Raw genomic sequence first — 8,264 nt, 5'->3', positions numbered from 1 at the left:
CAGGCCAGGCCCCGCCAGCTGGCCCCTGCTGAACAGCAGCTGTGTGATGAGGATGCTATGCCCAGGTGGCCAGAGCTGCACCACCTGTCCTGGTCACTGCTGCCCACAGATCAGGGAAGACCCCCTGGATCTGACCAGCCCACCAGATGCTGGGGCAGCTGCACATGGCGTTTGGGATCTTTCTCCAACTTGGTCCCACGATGACGATGATGTGTCTAGAAGAAACTCCTCACGACCCCGCTGGGTTCCTTTATTTGAATGCTACAGGAACCGCCCCGCCCCCCTCCAGTTTCACACCTTCACGCCACGTCAGACCTGCAAGAGGACATTTTACTCAGGTCTCACGTTTCCTGCGCCAACGCTGAGCCCCTTCTGGGGTCTGGCCGCCCGAGCACTCCTCTCTCCTGGAAAAACACAAAAGGTGCCTCTCTCCCAAGTACCCCCCCCCCCCCCGCCCGTGTGCACCGCCCCTCTGGGGGATGGGTGCCTGCAAAGTGTGAAAATGACAGAATAGATCAGGTGTGACACAGGTCACCGTGGGTCACGGGTTTTCCTAGTCTCTGGGATCCCGACTCTCAGGGGGCTCATTATGCCTATGCCAAGGGCAGGTCTCACAGGGTGAGCAGCCACCTGCCGGGCCCTGTACCCCACGGGAGAGCAGGCCTGGCTCAGGAAGGGCTTCCTCCCGCCATCTGCTGCTGCTGTCTACTCACTTCTCGGTCTCGCACCCGCCCTGGGAGATCTGCTTCTTCCTGCCCCTTCTAGAAAGATCAGATCCCCCTCTGAGGGGCCTCTTCTCTAGGGAGGGGTGACTCCCTAGGACTCTTTGGGGTGTCAGTGGTAGAGCCCTGCTCTGATGTCTTAGGGAGACCAAGAGGAGTTTGTGGGCACCACCTGTGATGTGCTGGGGGCATGAACGACGTCATCAGCAGCTGGTCTCCCTGGGCATCCTTTTCCCTGGACTCGTTATTTTCATTCCCAGGCAGGGTGGCAGGGTGGCAGGGTGGGGACAGGGGTCACCGGCCTTGCCAGGCCTGCATCCTGCCTATCGAACGCAAGATCCTCTTTCCTCCTGGCCCCGGGCACTGGTCAGAGTTTGCTATGGTTTCAGAGGGACAGAAAGTGAAGGTGGCTCAGAGAGGTGTCTAGGCATGGTCAGAGGTCGGGGGTCAACCTTCCCAAATTCCGGCCTGGAGTGTCCAAAGGTTCGTGTCAGGGAGCCCAGGAGTCAGGGAAGTCACAGGATGAGCCCATCCTCTCCCAGGAGAGTGCACTCCCTGCAAGGGAAAGTCACCTAGAGCACTGTTTTTGGATTTGCACCAGAGTGGGACATTATTGATCAGGAGGCAGAATCTGCGAGTTTTGGGGACAGAACCCCAGACTTCAAAGAAAGTTCACACTCAAGTGACAGCTGATTCAGGCCGGCTGCCTCCGGGGGCCTTTGTTCCTGCTTGGCCTGAGCAGCTACCCTGGGGGCAAGAGAACATGCTGGGGAGGTTCCCTGAACCCACAGCCCGTGGGGCGCTGCGCTGGGTACCCACAGGCAGGCCCAGGCGGGTCCAAGGGCCTCCAGGACGGCTGCCCTCGAGGGGCCCTTGCTACACCAGGCACCGCACGCCCTGCCCTGCAGACGGGCACCCTCACGTGGGTGTGGGGACTCCCTGCAGGACCCAGAATCCAGCCTAGGGCCCCAGCAGAGCTCCTGGCCCCAACAGGAAGTGCCCCTGCGAGGCTCAGGAAGCACCTTAGTCAGCTTATCCTTGCTGTGACCACACGGTGACAGGACCTCCTAGAGGAGGCAGGGTGTGTTTTGGACAGGGTTTCCAGGTTTCAGCCCACGGCCGGCCAGCTCCACTCCTCTGGGCCTGAGGGGGCAGAACATCAGGGCACAAGGGTGCGGTGGAGGGAGGCAGCTGGGATGGAGAGAGCAGGAGGAGGAGGAGAGACAGACAGACACCTGGGTCAAGGCACCGTCCCCAGGGGCACACCACCAAGGACCCGCTCCCTTCAACAGGGTCCACCTCCTAGTTTCCGCCCGCGGCCTCCTGCAGCCCGTTCTGATTATGGACTCGTCGCTAATGAGGCGAGAGCCTCAAGATCCGGTCACTTCCCCAAAGCCCGGCCTCTGAGCACTGCTGCATGGGGACTGAGACTGTAACAGGGACGTTCTGGGTCTGAACCACCCCCTGCTGTCCCCTCCTTAGAGCTTTTCAAGGACAGCAGGTGGGGGGACAGGAGTGCCCGGTGCCTCCACGCAGCACGTCCCCCTCCTGAGCCGAGCCGGTGGCCCTTCCCCAGCGCTCTGTCCGGGGGTCTGGGACCGCAGGCTGAAGGGCAGGGTCTCCTCTCTGGGTGCCACGAGGGGGGTGGAGGGTGTGTTTCAAACATGGCCACAGCAGTATCCCCTGTCCCTATGTTTTCCTCATGTGTGACCCTGCCACCGCTGCCTTCAAGTGGTGGGTCCCTTGTCCCTTCCCTTGACCCAGGCAGACCTCTGGCACCCTTCCGCCTGGTAGGTGTGGAGGACGACGCTCTGTGTGTTGGCCGACTTCCTGTGGCTGTGACAAAATTCTGGAGACAACTGACAAGAAGAGGGGCTCATTAGGCTCGGGGCTGGGGGTTCCGGTCCATGGCTGGTTGGTCCACTACCCCGGGCCTGTGAGGAGGCAGCACATCAGGGTAGGGGGCATGGCTGGTCACTTATGGGGGACAGGAAGTGTCAGAGAAATGGGCGGGGGCAATGTCCCCTTATGGCCCCGCCCCCGCGACCCAAACTTCCACTCCCTCCTGAAGTCTCCACACTTCCCAACAGTGCCGCCAGCCGGAGGCCAGGCCTTCAGTCCGTGGTCTTTGGTGGACATTTGCGATCCAGACCACAGCACCCTGTGACTTCCAAGTCTGGATCTGAACAATGCCTAGACTTCTGCCTGGCCCTCTTGGGGGCCTCCCCGGGGAAGCCAGGAGCCACACTGTGAGGTGGGCTCTCCTCCAGACACAGTGGCCCCCAGCTGTGCGGCCCTGGACCCTGTTGGGCCCACTCTGGCTGGACGACAGGGCTCAGGTGGAAGAGTCAGGACATGGAATGATGTCCATGACTTGGAGTGATATTTTTCCACTGAGCCCCAGTCCCTCAGCTGCAAGTCGGTTTACAGATTTGTTGCAAAGCCGAACATGTAGCGGAATTTGAAGGTGCTTGGTGACCACAGGGGGATCACCACCCTCTCTGTGCCAGATCTTGATGTGGTCTCATTTAGTCCTCACACAAAACCAACAAGACAGGTAGATAATATTGATTCCTTTTTTTTTCTTTATAATCCTCGGCAAAAAGCCACAGAGGGGGATGTGGGATATCTTCCAGGAACCCCCAGAGATATCAAAATCTGTGGGTGCTCACTTCCCTTATGTAAAATGGCACAGACACAATGTAATCTACACACCTTTCCACTACTTTAAATCGTGTCCAGACCACCTACAGCACCTAATAAAATGTGAATGCTATGTGAATTGTTGCACTGCACTGTTTAGGGAATATGACAGGAGAAAAGGTCCGGAGTGTTCACCACAGGGGCAGTTTTTTCTGAGTCCTTTCTGCCCAACTGTTGCTTGAATCCGTGGATGCAGAACCCTGGACAAGGAGAGTCTCTGTATGTACAGGGAAGGGCACAGGCCGAGGTGTACGGGGTAATGGCGTTTAAGATCCATGACCGCCACCAACACAGAGGGCATTCCCAGCACCTGGAAGGCCTACTCAGCATCTCACCAGAGGGAACACTTTACAGTTGGGGTTTTTAATTTCCATTGAACAGATGAGGAAACAGAGGTTCTAGGAGGAGCTGTGAACAGTCCAAAGTCCCATTTTCATAGTTGCTAAGGGGCAGGACCAAGATGGTCTGTCCCTAGCAAAATACAAGGTGATCCCTATAGGCCATGAAGTGGTCAACCCATCTTCCTCTGCTCCCTCCTCCGCCTCCCGTCCACACCACTCCCTCCTACCCACACCTTGAAGAGCCACCTGTTGTCATTTTGCATATAGACCACCAGATGGCGCCAAATGACCACCTGCAGAATCCAGACTGTGCTCCAAGGCCCTGGAGGCCAAGTTAGGCCTGGACCTTGCTGAGGGAGGCAGGGGACAGTTGCTGAAGGCCACCTGGGTCCTGACTGGCAGACATGGGTGATTCCCCCGTCCATCCCAGGCTGTGTCCAGTGATGACCAGACAGATGAGAGGATACAGGTGCCAGCTGGGGCTCAGACTTCGATGAAGCCCGGGCTGGGAGTGAAGGAACCAGTGCTCACCTGGCCCGTCACACACTTCCTGAGCCACCTTCCGGCCCACCCTCAGGGGTGGTCTTGTCCCCCACACAGGACACAGGCTGACCCCTTTCCCTGGCCTGCCCTCCCCTCCAGGCGCTGCAGCCACACCAGCCAACCCGGCAAGCGGGCCTCAACTGCCACGGGCTCCAGGCAGCCCCCCCTGACTGCCTGGCACAAGCCCATTACCAGGGCGGCCTCCAGGGGTGAACCAGGCAGCAGCCTCCAGGGGCGGAGGCCACCTCGTGTGTCTCAGCCTCTGCCAGGGTCCTGGCGTAGGAGGCTGGGTGAGCACACTGCTCGCTGGCTAACCTGGTGGACTGGCTGGGCGCGAGGAAGGAGGCCCTGGCTTAGTGAGGAGGACCCCCCCCCCCGTGGGCCCCTGTGCTCCTCTGTCCCCTGGAGTGGCAGGGTGGCAGAGGAGTGGGCCCGTGGAACACAATGGCCAGGCCCCATGGCAATAAGATCACCGCTGGCCTGAGCCCAGGGCTCCCCAGAGGCCCTACAGAGGCCCAGGTCTGAGGACAGGGCAGTCTCCACGCTGTGGCCTGGCCACACCCTGGCTGGCTCTAAGTTCTGCCCACCCCTCCACAATGGAGGAGGCCCCAGGGGACCCTCTGGGCCTAGCAATAGGGGTGGCTTGGGGAGGTAAAGGGGACTTAGAGGAGCTGTCCTCCCGGCTCACGTCCTGTTCAGACGCCACCCAGGCCTGAGCCAAGGCACACTCGTGTCCCTGCGGGAAGTCGCTGGGGCTGTAGAAGAACCCAGCCCTAGAGTCGGGCATTCCTGGGCTCAGATTCCATCGCTGTCACTGTGTGTGTGACCGCGGGCAAATGCTTAAATTCTGGAAATTTCTTCACTTGAGAACTGAAAAAAACGAAAACAGCTTCTACCTCAGCCTACTCGGGGGCATCGGTGACAGACAGCAGGCCACCCGTGCTCTGCAGGCCTGGCCCCTGAGCGTCCAGGAGAGGCGGCTTCTAAGGAGCCGGTCCTCAAGGAAAGGCCCGCCCCATCAGCACTGTGTGGTTGAAGGCCAGAAGCTGCTGATTGGCGGATGGGCATGCAAATAACCTCTGAGGTCACCACACCATGGACCTATGGAGGAGAGGGCTGCTGCTCAGGGCTCTCACCAGCCAATCAGTAGCCGCAGGTGAGGAGCACCTGCGGGCGGTGGGTGTGGCCTGTATGGGGAGGGGAGGGCAGGGGAGGGGAGGCCGAAGGAGGTTGGAGAGCTCCCTGGCCATTAGTTGGGACGCCCTGCTCCAAACTGACTCTGAAACTGAAGCGTTTCCTTCATCTGAGTTTCTTCATCTGTGACTTGGGGTGACCCTTCTGCCTGATATCCTCAAGGGGTGATGGTGAGCATCGGGACAGCTGACGGGGTTGGCTCAGTTGTAAAAGTCCAAAAAGCTCTTAGTCACCCAGGTCTTTGGTGCCCTTGGCCAGTCTGGGTAGCTGAAGGTTCGCTCTGTCCGTTACTTAAACTTGGAGGCTGTTACACTAGGTGAAACAAGCCAGTCCCCAAAAACCAAAGGCCAAATGTCCTTTCTGAATGTGGATGCTGACCCACAATACGGCAGGCGTGTGCACATCACGTACAGCCACAGGTGGAGGGTCATACTCCACGTGTGAATGAAGTGTCCAGACACGTTCTGCTGTCACATGTGACTAAAGAGAACAACAACAAACAAGCGCATTTTTCCCTTGATGAAAATCTTTTTAGGAGAAGACCAGTTGCCCATCATCAGGTACAACTATGATGCACCAATAAAAAAAAAAAAAGTGGGAAAAAAAATCAGAAAATAAATATTAAAATGCTCCCCACTTCAGAATTGTGGTAAGGGGCTATAACCAGGGATTCTGAAGCCCAGTCACCTGGGTGCCAAGCCCAGCTCTGCCTCTCTGTGGCCGCCTGACCTTGGACAAGTCACCTGACCTGGTGTCCTCGCCTGTACACTGGGATATAAAGCCGCGGCTGTCTTCTTGCTACCCTCCTGCGGGGGGTCCTCGCACCCTGCCTGGCGCACAGGCGAAGCCCCAGGGTGTGTGAGCTCTTATTGTCTGTCCCGTGGGTGACTGTTTCTTCCCACCAACCCTGGACCTTTCTAGGGCGGCAGGGCCTTAGCCCATCTGTGTTCTTCCTCCCGTGGGTCTGGCGCAGAGTCGGGGCTCAGAGTCAAGTGCATGAATGAGAACAGGTTCGCCATTGGCTCAGCGGCTCCTCCCACAGCACCAATGAGCACCGGGCGCCGGGTGAGCTTCCTCGTGTGCCAGTCCCCTCCCTGGACCAGATGGCGGCCCCTGGAGGCGAGGGGGCGAGGCCGACTCTCGGTTGGCGGGAGAGCCCTTCACTGAGCCTGGGTGGGCCCCCGGGAAGACGAGGCGGGTGCTGTCCGCGGTGCTGAAGCAGCTGACAAGTGACTAATTCCCCCGCCACGGACGCAGGCTGGGAAGCGAAGGATCTGCTTCGGGCAGCGAGGATGCGTCCTCGTCGCCATCCCCTGCCGGCACACCGCGTTCTGACATTTCCCTGGCACCGTGATCGATGACGTGATGTTGCCTGTGCGGCTCTTTCCCTGCCTTCCGAATTCCTTGGATGGCTGTCACATCCCCCCGTCCCTCCCACCACTGCACACATCTCCAGACTTGAACGCGCTGCCACCCAGAGGTGTGCACCCAAGAGTCTGGAGTGTAAGCTGTGGCCCAGATGCCAGCCCGCCTGCGCCCGCCCTGCAGCCTGCGCTCTCGGCTACAGGTGGTCCTGAGCCCTGGAAGGTCCCCAGTGGCCCTTCCTCCAGGAGGAGCCAAGCAGAAGGGGGCCGAGAGGTGGAGGGGGAGTAAATCCAGGTCCTGAGCACCCCGTGGAGTTCAAGGACTCAAGGGTTTGGACGGACCTCGCCCTGTGTGGCCTGGGGTGATTTCTTCCATCCCCGAGCCTCAGTTTTCTCACCTGGAATGGGAATGACAGTGGCTTTCTCAGAGGGAGGACAAAATGGGGCAATCTAAGTGAGGACAGGCACCAGGCTGCCTGGCCATGATAAATGCTCCCCAGAGGGCAGGACTGGTCCATGGGGCTTTTCTTTGATGAGGAAGCCTTAGAATTTCAGAGCTCCAGAGAATCTAGTCCAACTTCCTCAGTTTGCAGAGAAGGAAACGGGCCAGCCAGGTGAAGGGACTCATTTAAGGTCACCTGGCCAGCAAGTGGGAGGACTTGGAAGAGAGCGGGCTCTTCAAATTTGTGGAGCATTGAAGAGTCAAGGTGGCAGGAGGCTGTCCTTGGAGGTTTGGGGCCTCCCCGGGATGAGGGAAGGGCGTTTTCTATTAGGCCACAGGAGATGCTCCTGATTTAACCTGAAACCCTGTCTTCACCCACTGACCTCGAAACCACACACCCAGGTTAGGACCGTCATTGTCCCCATCTTCCAGAAGAGAAAGCAAAAGCTCAGAAGCCCAAGGAGCTGGGTGCGTGCCCACAGCAGCCTCCCTGCCAGCGCCGGCAGGAAGCCTGCAGGAGCAGCACAGGCAGGATCCGGAAGCAGGCCTGGCAGAGGACGCGCTTGGAAGTGGCAGCGTCCCCATTTCCCTCCGGGAGGAGACGGTCTTCCTTCCAGAGTGGGAGAGACACCTCGGGTTCCAGCAGGAGGCCAGGAGGGAGGCTGTGATCAAAGCCAGTGGAGCAGCTGCTCGAGGCACAGGGAGGGGGTGGCTTGGACAGGGGTGGGGGGTGGCTGAACGGTGGCCCTGGGGCGTCCAAGGATGCCTGCCACCTCCGAGAGCGAGGGTGTGCCCCGTTCCAGCCAAAGGAACAAAGGTCCACCGGAGGTGACTTGGTCCAGCCCACTTGGCCCGAGCCCCTCCCCGCTGCCGGGAGCCCTGGTTCTGAAGGTGCGGCACCTGAATCTTATGACCTCGGTTCCAGATTTGAAAAGGGGGATGACATCTTCTACCT

Source organism: Marmota marmota, unplaced genomic scaffold (assembly GCF_001458135.2).
Source record: "Marmota marmota marmota unplaced genomic scaffold, marMar, whole genome shotgun sequence".
In the NCBI taxonomy this organism is placed as follows: Eukaryota; Metazoa; Chordata; class Mammalia; order Rodentia; family Sciuridae; genus Marmota; species Marmota marmota.
The sequence above is the reverse complement of the archived record's forward strand: the minus strand, read 5'-3'. Positions refer to the sequence as shown.